Genomic DNA, 18,730 nt, shown 5'->3' with positions numbered 1-18,730 from the left:
GTTTTGGTTTCACCTAATTTTTTCCAATTTTATGTAAAAATGTTTTTTTTACATCTTGCTATAAAAAAATGTACCAAATAACCATTGCTTATTAGTTTTTATTAATAGTAGTACCAGCAGTTGCAGTTTTATAATCCCAGTCACACTGCGTGTGAAAATATTAAGCTTATTTTAAAAATAGAAACTACCTTGCATCATTAAAGATTAAAAAAAAAGTCAAAAAATATTCATAACACCCACATAGGGACAATCTTTTTTTTTTTAAATATAGTGTTAATTATTTTGTACTACTAAAAATATGACTATACTTATTTTCTATATACAACATACTATATTGCATACTTATTAAATTCCAAATCCTTTTGAAATACCAAAACCATGACAAGCCATATTTCCAAAACTTGGCCTAAAAATGTCAATTATTTGGCTTCATCCCAACATGTCAATCACAGACTTCATAAAAACCGACAAATCAACAATAGAGACAACGATAAACCCGTGAATACCGAATACGGCAAAACGACACGAGAGAACAAATCCTGTTACAAACTGCCTTTTGGAGACAACACATACGGCCATTATTCATTGAACGTCGGCGTGACGCTGTGAGCCATCGACAAAACATTTCCTCTCGTGATCGAGTGTCATTTGAGCGGCAGGCGCTCATTTTTGACATGCTTGCAAGGCCTTGCCTGCCGAGTCAAGGTGAGGAATTTGCTCTCAAACGTAGCCTGGCGCATCCTGTTTTTCTTTTGGTTGCCCTCCTCTCAGGTCATCCGCTTCATTCCAGACAGACCGACACACACACACACACAAACAGACACACACACACACACACATGGATAGAGAGGGGGGTCTTAAAGCAAGCCACGCTCTTCCTGCTATTGTTTCATCTCAGGAACCCTCACAAAAACTAATATCCACTCCACTGGTGGTCCTTCTGTTGCCTTGGAGACAAAAAGCCTCTTTTTGAATTGCTTCTAGAAAAAGGCTGAATATAAAGTCTGCTCTTTGGAAGTAGAATCAAAAAAGTCAGTGTAAAATTATCGTTAAATATCTTAAAAAGGGCATTTACGCAACTTTTTTCACTATCACTTCTGTATGAACATCACCATTTAACTTCATTGATTTTTCCGAACCACTTATCTTCGCAAGGGTCGCGGGGGGTGCTAGAGCCGACCCCCCCTTGCCCTGAATCGTTGGCTAGAGATGTGTGAGGAAAGTACGGGGTACCCGGAGAAACCCCACGCAAGCCTGGGGGAGAACATGCAAACTCCACACAATGAGGACCGAAACCTGGGATCGAACCCACTACCCCGGAACTGTGAGGCCAACGCGCTAACCGCCGGGCGGCGGGGTTTGACTTCATCTGGTAATTTTCCTGCTTTTTCTATCTGTCAGTTTGATATGGGGAGAAATGTTGAAGTTGTTTTGTGGCTGGCTTACTTAGTGACATGTGCGTTGCGTGGTAAGCAGGATGGCAAAGTTCCTTAAGGCTTTCAGCAGCTTTGGTGGGAGAAGGGCCAGCTAGACATCTGCTGCTCACTCTCAAAGTATTCTATATGGTAAAAAAGAAAGAAAAGAAGGCAGAAAAATGACATTTAGTGTGGCCTCCTTCAATGTTTGCTCAAACTTTGACTTCAATTTTAGCACTGAAATCTTTTATCTTGCATTAAAACACCATAGCTAGCTCACTTGAGACACTTTTAAAATTTTTATTTTTATTTTTTAAACCTGTTTATTGTATATATATAAAAAATTATGACTACTTTTTTATGTGTGCATTCTATGATGTAGCTTTAAATCTCCTTGTATTAGTAACTTTTGTACTTATATGTTGATTACTACTACTGACTACTACCGCATTTTCACGACTATAAGGCGCACCGCATTATAAGGCGCACCCTCAACGAATGACACATTTACATTTTTTTCCATATATAAAGCACACTGGATTATAAGGCGCCCTGTCAATTTTGGAGAAAATTTAAGACTTTTAAGTGCGCCTTATAGTCGTGAAAATACGGTAATTTATTATGTTGTACGTACTTGTGTATTATGTTGATTACCACTTATGTATTAACTGCTTATTTATTACCTTTTTATTGATTATTTATTTATTGATTATTTACCTGTTCAATTGTTTATTGTTATGATTTGTGCACTTCCCTACTTACGCTGTTGACTACTAATTTATTATGTTGTACTTGTGTATGATGTTGATTACCACTTATGTATTATGTTAACTACTTAATTATAACCTTTTTATTGATTATGTTGATTTATTGATTATTTATCTGTTCAATTGTTTACTGTTACGATTTGTGCACTTCCCTACTTACGCTGTTGACTAATTTATTATGTTGTACTTGTGTATTATGTTGATTACTACTTATGTATTATATTAACTACTTATTTAATACCTTTTCATTGATTTTTTATCTGTTCATTTGTTGTTATGATTTGTGCACTTCCCTACTTACACTGTTGACTACTTATTTTTAATTTACTTAATGATTATTTCTATATTATTTATTGTTATGTTTATTTCTCTGTTGTTGTTGTTGTTGTTATTTGTGCACTTTGTGGTGAAACTTTAAATGTCATTAAACTTGTACAATGACAATAAAAGCATTGAATTCTATTCATAGCTAGCTCACGTGCTGCTAACCACTTTACCCCCTTTTTTCAACCTGTTTATTGTATATAAATCTTTTTACGACTACTTATTTATCATGGTGAAGCTTTAGATCTCATTGTACTTGTATAATGACAATAAAGGCATTCAATTCAGTTCAATTTTAGCTCTTTTCTAAAATGTCACTCATTGAAAAGATGTTATTCCGGATTAAAACTGTGCTTCAGATTATAGGGCTTTCATAATACAATGTTCTGTCTAAATAATAAACAACATTTGTGTGCAAATATTTGATTAGCGGTGGTTTAATCTCAAGGGCTAGCTCGCAAAGCGGAAAGATTTAGCAGAAACGGCGGTTACATAAATTACGCAGAGAAAGGGAGCTATACAAGCCCTTTTCTATTTTTAATTTGGGTTAGCATTATCCTACTTTGGGATTAGGAATCATTTGCACACGCATCTGAAGAGCCATGTTTAACGAGGGAATTGGAAAAATGGTTGGCATTGTTTTCACGTGGTTTTTTTCCCCTTTTTCTTGGAGTCCGAAGCAATTGAAACTATCTTCATTCCATTCCTTTTTGGGACTTTTTAATATTTGAAACAGTGCTCACATCCGTCTGGTATCTAAAAATGGGGATTAATACTTTAGATCATTCATTGGCAGCTGGTGTCGCAGGGTATGTGCTGCAGTAGTTAGTAAAAGAGGGAATTTGATGCCATTGTTGAAATGGCTTGGACGTCTATTGCTGTCAAAGAGTTTCTCTATGAGGTCACAAACCATTTATAAAATAAACATTGATAAACTTTGCTTTACTTCAATTTATTGCAATTTTTATTTTAGAATTATTTCAGCTTTTTGATGACTCATGGCTTCCTTTTTTTGTGATCAATACTTAAATAATAGATTTTTTAAAACACAATTTATCCATTTTATTTTTCATTGCCTTTTGAAACACTAATACTACATTTTGATTGGAAAAATACATAATTTGATGTCATTACTCTTTATTGTATTCATATTTTATTTATATTTTTCATGAATTATGTTTTTTTTAATGAATTAGTTTTGATGATTTTTGATGTGTTACTGTTTAAAATAGTACTTTTCCCCCCAAATGGATCTTTCAATGGCCACAAATTTCAGACCTTTGTCCTATATGGATGTAATGAAGAATAAAAAATAAATGACTGAAAAAAATCATAATTCATGCAAAAAAAGTTATTAATCAATATATAGATATGTCCTTACCCTAACTAAATCAGCAGCACCCCTCAGTGTCTACCTGCCTACATCACACATAAAAAAACTCTTCATTCAATGATGGATATATTAATAATTTTAATTTCTCTACAGCAAAATACAATTTAGATTTTTTTTTTTACACCGAAATTTTCTTATTAATGTGAGATATTCTGCTTTAAAAAAAATAAAAGTTGCAATTTTCCAATTCAGCCACTGAAAGGAGCTCTGACCTTTCAGTTTAAATCAGACAGATGAATAAAATTCTTGCTATTTTAAAATCCATCAATCAATAATTTTAAATAGTCATTGTTTATATATATAATTGTTAAGTTTTTTTTCTTTTTCTGCTATTTTCTGCTTGTATGTTTTAACTCCAAGTGCTCTGTTATTCGTCCTCTTAGCAAAAACAATGTTATTGACGGAGGTATGCTAATCTGATAAACGGGGCCCATTCCACTTTACCTAAAATAATAGATATCATATTTACATATTTCATCTGGGGTTATAATCTGTGTCTAAACTTGAAGTCATCCCTGCCATTAATAGAAATAGACGTCCAACCCATTGGACGTGGAATGATTGGCAAAGATGATTCAATTCGAGCACTTTGACTGCCATTGACAGCAATAAATGTCCAATCCACTCAAACTATTCAAACAAATTGGACATTTGAACATTTTGTGCAGTAAAAAAAACAAACACTGAGGAAAATCAAAACAAATTGGGACAAATATATCATTTTCAAAAGGTTTCGCTGCTAGTTTTTTTGGAGGACCCTGAAACGAATGAGAGAATTGACATATAAAGTACTTCTCTACTTACGAAAAATCCAAGTTACAAAACCACTTAATTTTGTAAGTAAAGGTACCACTAAAGTCTTGATTTTAATGCTGACTGTAGTAAGAGTAGCCAGAAGCTCTATGTATCCGCCATTTTTTGTGAGCAGTTACTGCGGGTGTTAACATTTTTCTTTTAGAAGGAATGGAAAGGGCGCACAAAAGCAGCAACATCTTTCGTCAATGTTTCTTTCAGTCACGGCCATTAAGTCTGCGGTTTATGACGCGGGACGAGAAGAAAAGGAAGCGCTGGAAGAGACGCTCTTATCGGATTTCTGCCAATGCAAAAGATTTCACCAGGCGATCTGGTTTGCTGTCAAATCCTCTAAAGACCTCCAGGCGTGACACGCATGTGAGGAGAAGAAAAGAATGCTTCGGTTAACAGATGGAGAGCAAACAACAACAAAATAACTCAATGCTGCGCTATAATTAAGGAAGTGAATTTATTTGTTATCTGGGTGTAAAAAAAAAGCTCACATTGCCCCTTTGTCAAGGATGAAATTGACTATTTGCGTTTATATTGTGATTTGGTAGTGCCAAATTTACGTATTTTTTCCGAATTTACAGGAAAAATTGACTGTTATGATATCTGAAAATAACCTTCAATTATCGCCAATTTACTTCTTTGCAATTTTTTTCTGCCATTAATTATTATTATTTTATTTTTTTAAAGTTGACTTTTATGATGTCTAAAAATAACCCTTGATTATCGTATTTTTACTTCTTTGCGATTTTTGTCTGCTATTAATTATTATTATTTTATTTTTTGAAAGTTGACTGTTATATCTAAAAATAACCCTCGATTATCGCAAATGTACTTCTATGCGATTTTTGTCTGCTATTAATTATTTTATTTTTTTTAAGTTGACTGTTATGATATCTAAAAATTACACTCGATTATCGCAAATGTACTTCTTTGCGATTTTTTTCTGCTGTTAATTATTATTTTTATTATTTTATTTTTTAAAAGTTGACTGTTATGATATCCAAAAATAACCCTCGATTATCACAAATTTACTTTGCGATTTTTTTCTGCTATTAATTATTATAATTATTATTTCATTTTTTTAAAGTTCATAAAAATATAAAATCCACGCTGAAAAAAAATCGCTTGCTAGTAGGACTCGGCACTGAATAAATGTTCTTTTAAAAATATTTATATATATATTTTTTTAAATTCATGAAAAGGTCTCCTTCAAAATTAATCGACTATCAAAACCGTTCATCTATTTGACAATCCATCGTTTCACCAAAAAACGATAAGGTTGACACCCCTAATTTATGTTCTCACTGACCTCAAATCTCACAAATTATTGCATAATAATGTTTTTGTTTCACCTATTTTTTTCATTTTTTCCCCCAAAACATCAAAAATTAAAATGCAACAACTTTCTACTTTTTGTACCGTGCCGTCATATCATGACACCCACTTTATCCGAGACCTCTCCAGCTTTTTATGGCCTCGTAAAAATGACTTGCACGGCACTCTGGCAGAGAAAAAGAGGGTGGCGAAAATTTACAGCGAAATCTTTGCTTTTGTGCGCCAAGGGCCGCAAAACTGTCCATCAACGGCCGGCGTTGGAGATAAATGTAATCATTGGATTGAAATTCTTGTCCGCTCTAAAGTGCTTCTTTTGTTTTATTCAAGTGAACTGTCATTTGCATCTGTCTCATTTGCATGTGGATGACATTGACGTATATTCATATATGCGTGCACTCTGCAATCCGCCTAGATGTGAACAAATAACTATATTTAATCACCGAGCAATACGCCCGTGTGTTAGAGCGGTGTAAACTCACTCAGGCCATTGGCGTCCAATCCGTTTGGAGTGGGAGAGCTGGACAAAATAGATGATCGGGACATTCCTGTAAAAATACAAAAATATTTGTTAGGTGGCATATTATAATGGTCAAGTATAATATTTACATACATTATGTTTACAAAGCTGATGTTTTCCATCAGATTCATGCATTTAACCACAAAAATCAACTTTTCTATTTATTACTTATTTAGTGATTTTTTATTTGTCTGTTTGTTGTTGTTATTTGTGCACTTCTTGAAGCTTTAAATCTACATTGTTAAGACCTACCGTATGCATGCATGTACATCTGTGTACGTATGTTTATATGTGCTTATCTATATGTATGTATATATGTGTGTATGTACACGTGTGTGTATATGTATATATATATATATTTCAGCAACACGCTTATTTATTTATATATTTATTCATGTATTTATTTATTAACTTATTTATTACCGATTTATGTCTAAAATGTCTTTTCCTGAATCTGCATTCTCACCCTCTTGCTACTGTGACAACGACATTTCCCGAATACGGGATGAATAGAGTTATCCAATCCAATCCAATATTACTTTATAATGACGATAAAAGCACTCAATTCCATTTTGGGAAGTGGGAGGAAACTGGAGTACCCAGAGAAAACCCACAAATCATGCAAACTCCATTCAGGCAGGTCGGCAGCACACCGGGGATTTAACCCTCGATCTCAGAACTGCAAGGCAGACGTGCTAACATCCTTCTAATGTACCATTGTCTAAAGAATTACTATTATTATTATTTAAGTTTAATTAGAAATAATTGTCATATTTTTGCATGCATACATAAATTTGCACATATATTCCATTCAACATTGGTATACTTTTGTCATTTAAAGGGAATTATAGTGACTAGTGAAACGAATTAAGGTAATTCAATGCAAAAAGATGCTGTTTTTACGAACAATCCAAGTTACGAAACAAGTTTTAAGCACCAAATTTCGTAAACAGAGGCACCACTGTATCTTCCCGCTCAACTAGTGGTGGGGGCTGGTGTCCTCGATGCACCCCTTCCCGCATCCTCCTATTCCTCTTAGCCCCGCCCCCCAGAAGACCAACTCCGCACGCACGCACACACACACGCGCACACGCACGTCCCCACGCACGCACGCAAGCAGGCATGCACAGACTTTTCTAATACACATGCACGCCATTGCTAAGCAGCTCGACAAAGTCTCCCTCCCCTCTAACGGGACAAGTTTAACCCACCGGGATAACTAGCGACTTCTGGGCGCTGCTCTCCCCGCACTGGAGCGCCTGTCCCCGGGCAGAGGTGAGTGACGACGGCCGGACGTGTCGAGCAAGACCCCGGGAAGGGATTTCCTTTTCGAAGAGGGGGCGAAAAAAAAAGAAGCATGCCTTACTACTCGGGATTCTTTTCTTCGCCTTATTCGTCTGATTTTCGGGGTAGTTTTTAGCTAGTTAGCCTACTTTTACCGGCTTCTGGAGAGCCATCGAGGGCTCGGGGGGACGTGGTCCGCGTCTTGGCTGCGGTAAAGCGGGGGCTGTTGGACGATTAGCGGGGCGGCTTTCGACATCCTTCCCCGGCGTAAATGTTGCTGTAATAACACTGTTATGATTGTCATGGTGCACCAGACGTTGCATCTGAGCACTTTGGAAGTTTTTATAAACGTGCTTAATGTTATCTTTTGGTTTTAATAGTGTTTTTAATTTTAGATCGGATAACTTACTGCGGTTTAGGGTTGTCAAAAGTATCGACGAGTATTGATAGTATTTGAAATGTTGTAGATCCGGATACGATTGTCATTTGAATTTTCGCGACTGTTGGTCACTAGAAATGTGTTTTTATGGGGTTAAATTCATTTTGCACTGCTCTTTAGTCGTGATTTTTATTTATGGTTAACTCATTAGGTGCCATTGATGAGGTCTAATCCACTGAAATATGTTCATGTTTAAGTATGTTTGTTTTATATATTGTCAATGGTATAACGATTTATTAAATAAGGATTATTATGAATTTAAAATAATTCTAAAAGGTGGAATTATTACATGCATTACACATCGCTTATTACACATGTAACAAACAAAAAGTAAATGTCCCAATTAAAATTAGAATAGAAATAGGATACTACAAAAAACTACTAATGAAAAAAGCATTGGTTCTCTTATGGTTTTCTAATTGTTTTTTTAAATCTACTTTGCTGCTGCATTCTGATTTATTACCATTTATTTGCATTTAGAGCAGGTGTCGCAAACCTTTTTGACAGAGAGAGCCTTAAACAATTCAAAATTTGCAAATGTTATTCATTGAGAGCTATACTTAACATTTAAAAGAAAACATAGTACATGAAAGTGTGCATTTTTTAGCCATTTCACCACTTTTAAAGTACAAAAAGTCTGAATTCTTTTGACAACATTGTTAGCCTGTTGCTAATCAATGTAGTTTGTACGCATGAAGACGAGTGTAATGAAAAATAAATAAGAATAAAGTGGCGCTAGAAGTAGTGTCATTGCCACAGTGCCGACGTGACGCCAAAAGAGCCACATGTGGCTCCCGAGCCATAGATTCCCTGATTTAGAGTGTTCAACCAGCTAGCCTAGCATGCATGTTTTTAGGGTGTGGGAGGAAACCAGAGAACCCAGAGAAAACCCACACAACCCCGCGGGAGAACATGCAAATTCCCCTCGGCATAGGACCCAGCTGGGCTCGAACCCTCGACCCCAGACCTGTGAGGCGGACACGCTAACCACTCTTCCACCGTGCCACCATAAAATTTTAGGTTTTTTAATTCATCTTTCTAAAAAGATGACATACTTTTTTAGGATTGTGTGGCAGGCAGAATGAAATGCTGACTTGACTCATTGATTAGCGTAACTGAATGGACTTGTCCAAGTGAAAATGAGCCTGTTGAATGAATAGACACAAGCAAGCACTAATGGAAAGCAACATCGTTGGATGTGTTTGCCGCACTTTGCCATGGCGGGCGGACGGCTTTTAAATGTTTGATGTGCCGAGCCGTCCCGAGGCAGCTGCTGTTACAGAGATGCTCTTGTCAACACGCATGCATGTGTTTTTTGTGTGTGTGTGCAGAATAGAACAAAACTGCTTGTCAACACTTTGGTTTTACATTTGTTTTAACCCAGGGGTAGTGAACCTATGGCTCAGGAGCCACATGTGGATCTTTTGATGGGTGCATACTCAATGAGAGTAGCCATGAAGAAGACTCTATTGAAAAATAAAAGAATTAAAGCAGCACTAGAGGTACATTTTAGCTTACAGGTTAGCTAACCTAACACATTTGACATCGAGTAATAGTATTAGCGTTTCTGTAGCATTTTTCACTTTTAAAAAAGTATGTGTGTGTGTGTGTATATATATATATATATATATATATATATATATATATATATATATATATATATATATATATATATATATATATATATATATATATATATATATATATATATATAAGATGAAGTATTCATTTTGGGAATAAATATATTTTAAAAACTCAATTAAAAATAAGTCATTATTTAAAAAAATATACAAATGATTTGAGATAAAATGAATTAAAAAAAGTAAAACAAATTGTAATATATTGGAAAAAAATCCACTTAGCAAATAAAAATCTAAATGATTTGAAATAAAATGAATTTAAATAAAAGTAAAACAAATTGTAATACATTGGAAAAAAAATCCACTTAGTAAAAAAAGTATAAATGATTCGAGATAAAATGAATTTAAAAAAGTAAAACAATTTGTAATATATTGGAAAAAAATTCCACTTATAAAATATTTTTAAAAAGTAAAACAAATTGTAATATATTGGAAAAAAATCCACTAAGTTTAGCCTTTGTATTTTCTTGTTTTAAGAAATAATTGTCATATTTTTGCATGCATACATAAATTTGCACATATATTTCATCGAACATTGGTATACTTTTGTCATAATTTTGCATGCATACAAAAGGTTAGCTAACAGGTCTGCTAACCTGTAGGCTAAAATGTACCTCTAGCACTGCTTTAATTCTTTTATTTTTCAATAGAGTCTTGTTCAGGGATGCTCTCGTTGATTAGCAACAGGCTAACAATGTTGTCAAAAGAATTCAGAGGTTTTCTCCACTTTAAAAGTGGTGAAATGTCAAAAAAAGTTGACATTTTCATGTATTTTGACTTTCAAATTGTGATTGTCCCTCTCAAAATTAACGTTTGAAAATAGGAATTGCTGATGTATACGGTCAATTACATATGCCACAGTTGACCACACCAAGTGTGTTCTAATTTGCTACAAAATATTGGAAAAATCCCTAAACTGCAACTTTTGCTTGACTTGCCAAAAAGTGTTTTGGAGCTAAAAACTTAAGTTGCAGTCCAACATCAGACCCTTACGTTCCGCTTTCTTCTTCCGTAATACTTGAGAAACGACATGCATTAATTTTTTTATTTTAGCTTATACGGGCGGCATTTCATCTTGCGTTTTGAAAAGGTTAAAGCGCGCGTCTGTGCATCAGCAAAAGCAAATTCCTCTGAAGCGTCCTCCCCGCTCGGCTGCCTCCACAAGTACTTTTCGCCCCTAACTTGCATTTAATTATTCTGCAGCGTCCCATTAAATATTGATGGACGCCCAGGAGAGAAAAAAAAAAAATCAAAGCAAAACATTTGCTTTGACTTCAACCTCCCGCGTTCTAACCACCGTCCTGACTTTTGAAAATCTGCTCCTTGACCTCCCGCCGACGAAGACGAAGTCTTCCTTAGCCTCGCCCGACACGGCTTCGCTTGCTTACTGTGGTTAAAAAGCGATTACGCTAGATCAGCGTGGTGATCGCTCCGCCGCCGTCTGCTAATCTGCCTTCTTGATGGAGCCGGATCGGGCGAATGTTGGGGGCAGCTATGGAGGTCCTTGAACTCCTTCACCTCATTTCCTCGCCATTTGCGGATGTGGTTTTCCGCCGATTGGCTCGAAACGGGAAGAGGTCGTAGACTTCGGGTTTGATTTGTTCCTGCGTGACGGGGAAAGAAATGGATGTCGCTTTTGGATTTGTGGCAAGCATAAAGCAATAAGTCGGCTTTGAAATGACAGAGTGAGGTAGAATTAGAGGCTTTTGGTTGCATGGTTACTTAGGTGATCAAGCCCCCCGCGAACCCCCCGTGGTTAGGATTCACTGACCACTTGCTGAGAGAATGAAAAAAAATAAAAACATCAGCTTAGGCATCAAGAGCCTTCTGTCTGAAAAGATGGATTCTAACCTTGTGGAATAAAAGGATATTTTACTTTAAACTCAATTTTAAATCATTCACATACAAAATAATACGTGTATTTTTATATAAGCAAAATAAATGGGGAAAAAAAGGATGCTTGAGAGCATTTTTGAAAGAAAAAAAACTAATAAGTTGGCGTACCCGTACACATTAGATGACTATTTTTCTCTTAAAGTTAAAAACTTAATGTCATTTTGGGGTATTTTTATTTTCTGTATTTTTCTGTAATTTTATTTTCAGTCTGTGAGAACTGTGGGAAGATATTTATTTAATTAACATAATGCTGCAATTGCTAGCTATTATTGGTGGATTTAATGTCTTTACCCCAAAATAGGGAGAGAAAATTAATGCCTTTGCGCCTGTTTTTTTAAATATTGTTCCGAAATATAAATATATACTAATAATCAGAATATTCTTTTCCTTCCATATTTACATCTGCAAGCTAGGCAGCAGCCACAGGTCGCTGAACCAATCCGTGACTGATCCAGTAAAAAAAAAAAAGAAGCTAACATCCATTTGAATTTCCAACTCAGTTATTGCTAGCTATTATTGGTGGAGTGGATTTGATGTCTTTACCCAAAAATAGGGAGAAAATTTATGCCTTTGCGTCTGTTTTTTTAAAAATATTGTTCCGAAATATAAATATATACTAATAATCAGAATATTTTTTCCTTCCATATTTACATCTGCAAGCTAGGCAGCAGCCACAGGTCGCCGAACCAATACGTGACTGATCCAGTAAAAAAAGAAGCTAACATCCATTTGAATTTCCAACTCAGTTACTGCAATGATGCTAGATAACACAAATAAATATATAAAGATTCAGTCATGAAAATGTTAGCATTATTCCACACCTTTGATAGTTTCCTACAATTCAGTTTGACCGATGTAATATAGAGCAGAAAATGAAAGACATTTTCAAGCTAAAAATGTCTTTCATTTCTGAAAAGACCTTTGTACCTTCTGTCCATGCACTTGGCGGGTCTTCGGGGCTTTTGTTGTATTTTTCAAGAGCCTAGCCAATCAAAAGCCAGGAGGCTCTGCTAGAGGAAGTCATCTGAGGGTTTGTCCAGGAAGGTGTGTGACTGCGGGAGGCTGGCGCTCTGGCATTGTCAAGCTTTTTTCCTCGCATTGTTGCGGGGAAAAAGCTCGCAGACTGCCGTCTCTCTTCACGTGAAATTCTGTCCAGGTCGCCTTGGCGACCGAGTTGTTGAACTTTCAAGACAAAGTCGTTGCCCAGGTAGTTAGCAGCGCCATCCTGAAGGGATTTTAACAGGGAGACAGTGAATGAGTGGATGTTGGGATGGAGGGAGGCCTATCATTTTTACGGGTGGACATCATCGTAAAGAATTGAAGAACCGTGTGAAATTGATTGAATTCGCTGCTTCATTAAAGCCAAAAAGAGGGGTGGGTGAAGAAAGGTTACTTTCTAGGCATTCGAATTTGGAGTATCAGTTGGTATCACTTAAGTCATGAGATGAATGCCCTGCTTTGTACCCCGCATTGTTGTTTTTTTGAGAAATAAAGTGAAGTACAGGTGTACTACATAGCTAAAACCGGTGTGCTATATGTTGCTCTATACCAAGGGTGTCAGACTCGGGTTGGTTCGCGGGCCACATTAACGTCAACTCGATTTCATTTTAGATATAATATTTAGATTTTTAAAAATAAATTGATTAAAAGAACTGGATTAAAAGCCCTGAATATTCAGTTTTTATAGATCTAAATCAATGTTTATTTTAGGTTTTTTAAAATATATTTTTAGATTTTACAAAATGATTTTTGAACTAAAAACACAGAAAAAAATGATTAAAAAAATTACAATTATTGATTTAAAGGGGGGAAAATCCGGAAATGTACATCTATATTCTTCATTTTAATTTGATCCTAAAACAGAAAGTTGGCACTCCTGTATTTACTTTCCCGGGCCACACAAAATGATGCGGCGGGCCAGATTTGGCCCCTGGGCCGCCACTTTGACACATGTGCTCTATAGGAACTTTTTTGACATAGAGAGCCATAAACAACTCATATTTTCAAACATTATTCCTCGAGATGCAAAATTTAAGAGCAAAATTACATGAACATGTGTGCATTATTTTATTTTTTTGGGTCATTTCACCCTTTTAAAAGTCCCAGAATTCTTTTAACAACATTGTTACACTATTGCTAATCAACAAGAGTATACATGGAGAACAGACTAATAGAAAAATTTATATAATTAGCGAAACTAGAGGTAGTATAAACACCAGAGTGCCGACGTGACGCTCCTATTGGTGCGTTCGGGACTCGGCTCTGTCGCCATATATTACACTCACAGGTCATCCACATACGGCTCTCGAGCCATAGGTTGGGCCTCCATTATGGTGCAGTCAGCTTTTCCTAATCATCATTGAACAAAGATAAAATATGAATATAGAAAATGAATGTAGGACTGTTGCACACCTGCAGTTGTATTTAAAAAATAAAATAAAAACTAGACGATTCCAATAGTAGTAGTTGTTGTTCCTCTGTATTACACGATAATCTTGTCCAATTTCCACTCAGCACATGGTTTGCCCGTGGCTACAATTAGTCACATCAGCGGAATATAATTCTTTGTGTGTGCCCTTTATTAGAGTTATTCTTTATCCGTGTTTCCTCTTTCGTTGACGATGTGCAGCGTGATTGAGAATTTGCATCGGCGGCTAGACGTAAGTTGCGATGCACGGAGGGAATTAAAGATGTTATCTAGCCTAGATTAGGACAGATCCGATATTGGATGTAAATGCTGGATTTAAGGTCAGCTACTTGGTTAAAGCTTGTTGGAGATATTTTTCATCAACTTTCCCTCTGCTGTTGGTTGAGTCATTTTTCATGTCTGCGTGCCCATTGGCCTACGGGCGATCACGTGATTGCTGTGCTTGGCGGTGCCTGGTTTGGGATAAGCTGCACTTCAAGCACGTGTGTGTCTGTTTTTGACGAGCGTTTTGTTCTTTCGTCCAGTTGAAGCGTTTCACGCCGTGTTTTTTTTCTTAAGAACACACACACATACACACACTGTCTCGCCCAGAAGCCTTTTAGGGGTTTAAATATTCAGACGGAAACTGTCTCGTAACTCAATTAGTAGATTCAACGTCTCAAGGACACTTTTGAAGACTTCTGAAAAATAATTCATAAATATAGAGTCCTGATTTCTGACTGACTGGCCGCTGTGTTTTATAACCTAGTTTAACGGACTGACTGGTTTAGTGCGATATATTTCACATTTTGCACTCCATTTAGCAGCTACAGCGGTACCTCGATTCAGACACACTCAAAAATAAGTTTAATCTAAACTTATACTAAACTTAATTCTTATTTTGTTTTAAATTTTGATACCTTTCTCGGTTCTATTTGGCCCGCCTCCACCCTGACTTTCAGATGCAACCTTTCGAGGGTTGTTTGCTTTTGACTTCCCTTCAAAATATTCCCAAAATGATGCACACTAATGTCCTCACAATAGGACACAGGTGTCAAAGTGGCGGCCCGGGGGCCAAATCTGGCCCGCTGCATCATTTTGTGTGGCCCGAGAAAGTAAATCATGAGTGCCGACTTTCTGTTTTAGGATCTAATTAAAATGATAGATATAGATGTATATTACATTTCCTTATTTTCCCCCTTTTAAATCAATAACTGCAATTTTGTAATCTTTTTTTCTGTGTTTTTAGTTCAAAAATCATTTTGTAAAATCTAAAAATATATATAAAAAAGCTAAAATAAACATTGTTATGGATTTCTAAAAAAACGGAATATTCAGGGAATTTAATCCAGTTCGTTCTTTTAATCAATTTATTAAAAAAAATCTAAATATGATATCTAAAATGGTCCGGCGCACATAAAATCGAGTTGACGTTAATGCGGCCCGCGAACCAACCCGAGTATGACACCCTTGCCCAAGAGAATCAAATAAATACAAAATATCTGATTGATTTCAATATGTATCACTTTTTTGTGGATCACATTTTTTTATTCAATATATTTTATTATTATTTTATTAATATAATGGATATTTTTATGTATTTATTTCACATTTCACTGAATTCAATAATGATGTTCACAAAAATTTATTTCAACATTTCTTTAAGTGTGTTAATCCATTTTTTCTGTGTTTTTAGTTCAAAAATCATTTTGTATCAAAATTAGTCTCGTATCTCAAGATAAATATTTGCCCCAAATTTTACTCTTATCTCAAATTACTCGTATGTCGAGGTACCACTGTATTAACAGAGTTCGAACATACCGGCAGACCGTCAGAAAGTAAAGGTTTGAACCATCGACGCCGGCGTGATTGATTGCCCGCCGACATCCATTTTTTTCGTTTGTCATTGTAACGAGACGAGTCAAACGGCGTCTGCGCTTCCAATCATTTCAGCCCCCGCCGGACGACAGACCGTGTAAGTGGCGTCTAGCGATCTTTGGTACGGGAAAGGAAAGCGTGGCCGCTCAATGGGACGGCGATCTTTGATTCATCTTCGAGCGAGCGTTGGCTTGAGATTCATTAAAAAACCTCGCCTTGTCATTTTTGGCCTTATTGATTTTTCTTTTTCCTCCCGTGTTATAAAAGAAAACAATCGATACGCTGTATTTCGCTGCACACCAGTAATGACAATCCATGGTCTGCTGTTGCAAGCTGTCATCGTTTTTAAAGGTTTACCAGGTGTGCAGGAAATCACATCAAAAATTCTGGCGAGACAGTCACTTGTATTGATCATTTTAACTGTAAAGGCAGTACAAACGCTTTAAATCGGGGGCTCCAAACTATTGCAGTGACCCATTACTTTGTTATCTAATCAAGTACAGTACATGGGGCATTTCTAGATTACATCCTGTTGGTGTTGGGGCATTTCCAGGTGACTTCCTGTCGGTTTGGGGGCATTTCAAGTTTCCCCGTTAACTCATTGGCTGCCATTGAAGGCGCTGTTTTGAGGACAGGGGTCCAATGAGCGAATGTAATTGTGGATAGGAAATTGACCAATGAGGTTTCTTCTGAAACCAGCAGCACCTGACTGCAATCAAGTGATTAGACTTTTCAGACACCAGATTGTTATGGGTTATGTACAGTAATCCCTTGATTATCGCGGTTAATGTGGACCGGACATGGCCGCGATAAACGAAAAACCGCAAAGTAGGGTCACCACTATTTAAAAAAAATATTTTTTTGTAGTTTTTAACTTCAGTGCTGGATTCTAGTAGCAAGTGGAGGACAGGGGAGTGGCTTCCGCTCGCAATTTTCACTGTGGATTTAAAAAATTTTATGAACTTACAAAAACAATTAATTTAAAAAAAAAATTCGCCTAGAAAAAAAATCTGCGATGTAGTGAAGCCGCGAAAGATGAAGCCGCGATATTCGAGGGATTACTGTATTGTCTTTATGGGTTGGAATGAAAACCAGCACCCATTTCGGCCCTTGAGGGACGGTTTGGACCCCCGTGCTTTAAATCATGAACTGCCATTCACGGCAATAGACATTCATTTCACTTGAATTGTGAGAGTTCCCACTTTTGATGGATTGGACGTATTTTATCATCACCGGCAGTGAACGCTTTGGGCAACAAACTAGTTGAGACTCAGTTGCTTTACAAGAAAGCATAAATCGATATCAGTTCCACACTGTTGACAGAACTCACATCAAAGTTTTATCTCTTGAGGGTTTAGACCAAATTTGAAATCTTGACATGGGTTTGCCGTCCTCTGTAATCCTGCTCGCTTGTTTTTTTCCTAAACTGCGGTCGGTTTGTGTAACAGCGTCCTCATTAAAGTCCAGCTATCGACCGCAATCGAAGTCTGGCACTTTTGAGACCGGACAATAAACCACCCTTGGTGCATTGGGTGGACTGATTTCCAGTCTAGGTGACCAAGCATTATCTCTAAAGAAAGGCCCACTATTTCTAAGAAGACAACTGGTGCGCGAATTACACGTTCACACAGGAGATTTTATTATAATTACGTCACTGACTAGAGATTCCGCTTAGTATTTGGACGGAACTCCCTCTCATCTTTCTAGTTTTTATAGCATCGTAAGATAAGACATCACATCATGCTGGTTGATTTTTTTCCCGGGGTTTGCACATTATTAAGCAGGCCTCGGCGAGCACTCGTCACGCCCGAGCATCAGATTAGAAGTGACACTTACTGCAGGCTGGCTGGCTGACTCTCAGTCTTGTTGACTCTGGTTGGCCCATCATTAGCCAGTGAAATGACTCAACTGTGAAGGGAAAAAGATCCGGACAGGGACTAAGTGAAAGAAGCAACCTGGACCTCGAAGCATCCCAAAATATAAATATATGATTGACTTACTGTAGTACGAGAGGCTTTCTACAAGCGGAATGCGGCAGGCCAGCCGGAGGCTTTTCCTTTGCCCCCGAAATGGAGTCTGCAGACAAAAAAAAAAGATCTTATCCTTTTGAAGATTTACTTTAGAGGAAGAGGATCAGTGGGCCGTATATTCCCAGGAAGGTTTTAAAGCCTCGGATCTCGTCTCGAACTTGCTCTGCGACCTGCAACCTGTAGAAAGCTGATAAAACGATCAGAAATGAGCAAACTAATTAACACTGCGCCACCCAACCGTGACAGCCCGGCTTGTTTTGACGGTCAAATAATTGTGAGGACAGGGAAGTTGCTTGGGTCCTTTGCGTCTCATTAGCAGAGGCGGTTAAAGCTACAACGGATCATAGTTCGTAATGCATACCTGTCAACCTCTGCCGATAACTGCCCTTATAAATGATTATGATTCCCCTTACAAACCCCCCAAAAACCTTACAAACACCGTACGACTCGTCGTACGGTGTTTGTAAGGTTTTTGGGGGGTTTGTAAGGGGAATCATAATCATTTATAAGGGCAGTTATCGGCAGAGGTTGACAGGTATGGTAATGGATGTCTCAGATTAGTCTTTCTCAAACTTTTGACACAAAAGACTATTATTAAAGA

At 36.9% G+C, this 18,730-nt stretch overlaps 2 protein-coding genes across 3 annotated transcripts in view; one reads left to right on the top strand and one right to left on the bottom strand.

Moving 5' to 3' along the window:
* arhgap40 (Rho GTPase activating protein 40) overlaps positions 1-18,730 on the bottom strand; it is an 88,007-nt gene that overhangs the window by 27,396 nt on the left and 41,881 nt on the right. Inside the window, exons 9-14 of one of the 2 annotated variants that reach the window (XM_077603133.1) lie at positions 18,100-18,175; positions 17,936-18,007; positions 12,742-13,039; positions 11,307-11,522; positions 6,518-6,583; positions 1,447-1,558 (exon numbers count right to left, since the gene is read on the bottom strand). The gene's annotated coding sequence lies outside the window, so the exon portion shown is untranslated. Of the gene's footprint in view, positions 1-1,446; positions 1,559-6,517; positions 6,584-7,766; positions 8,192-11,306; positions 11,523-12,741; positions 13,040-17,935; positions 18,008-18,099; positions 18,176-18,730 lie in introns of those variants that run through there. The other variant, XM_077603134.1, reaches the window with a different exon arrangement.
* The window catches only part of ppp1r16b (protein phosphatase 1, regulatory subunit 16B), a 50,729-nt gene continuing 39,639 nt past the window's right edge, over positions 7,641-18,730 (top strand). Inside the window, exon 1 of the mRNA XM_077603136.1 lies at positions 7,641-7,830. The gene's annotated coding sequence lies outside the window, so the exon portion shown is untranslated. The remainder of the gene's footprint in view (positions 7,831-18,730) is intronic.

The sequence above is a fragment of the Stigmatopora argus genome, chromosome 6 (assembly GCF_051989625.1).
Source record: "Stigmatopora argus isolate UIUO_Sarg chromosome 6, RoL_Sarg_1.0, whole genome shotgun sequence".
NCBI lineage: Eukaryota > Metazoa > Chordata > Actinopteri > Syngnathiformes > Syngnathidae > Stigmatopora > Stigmatopora argus.
This window is presented reverse-complemented; position numbering and strand designations above follow the sequence as displayed.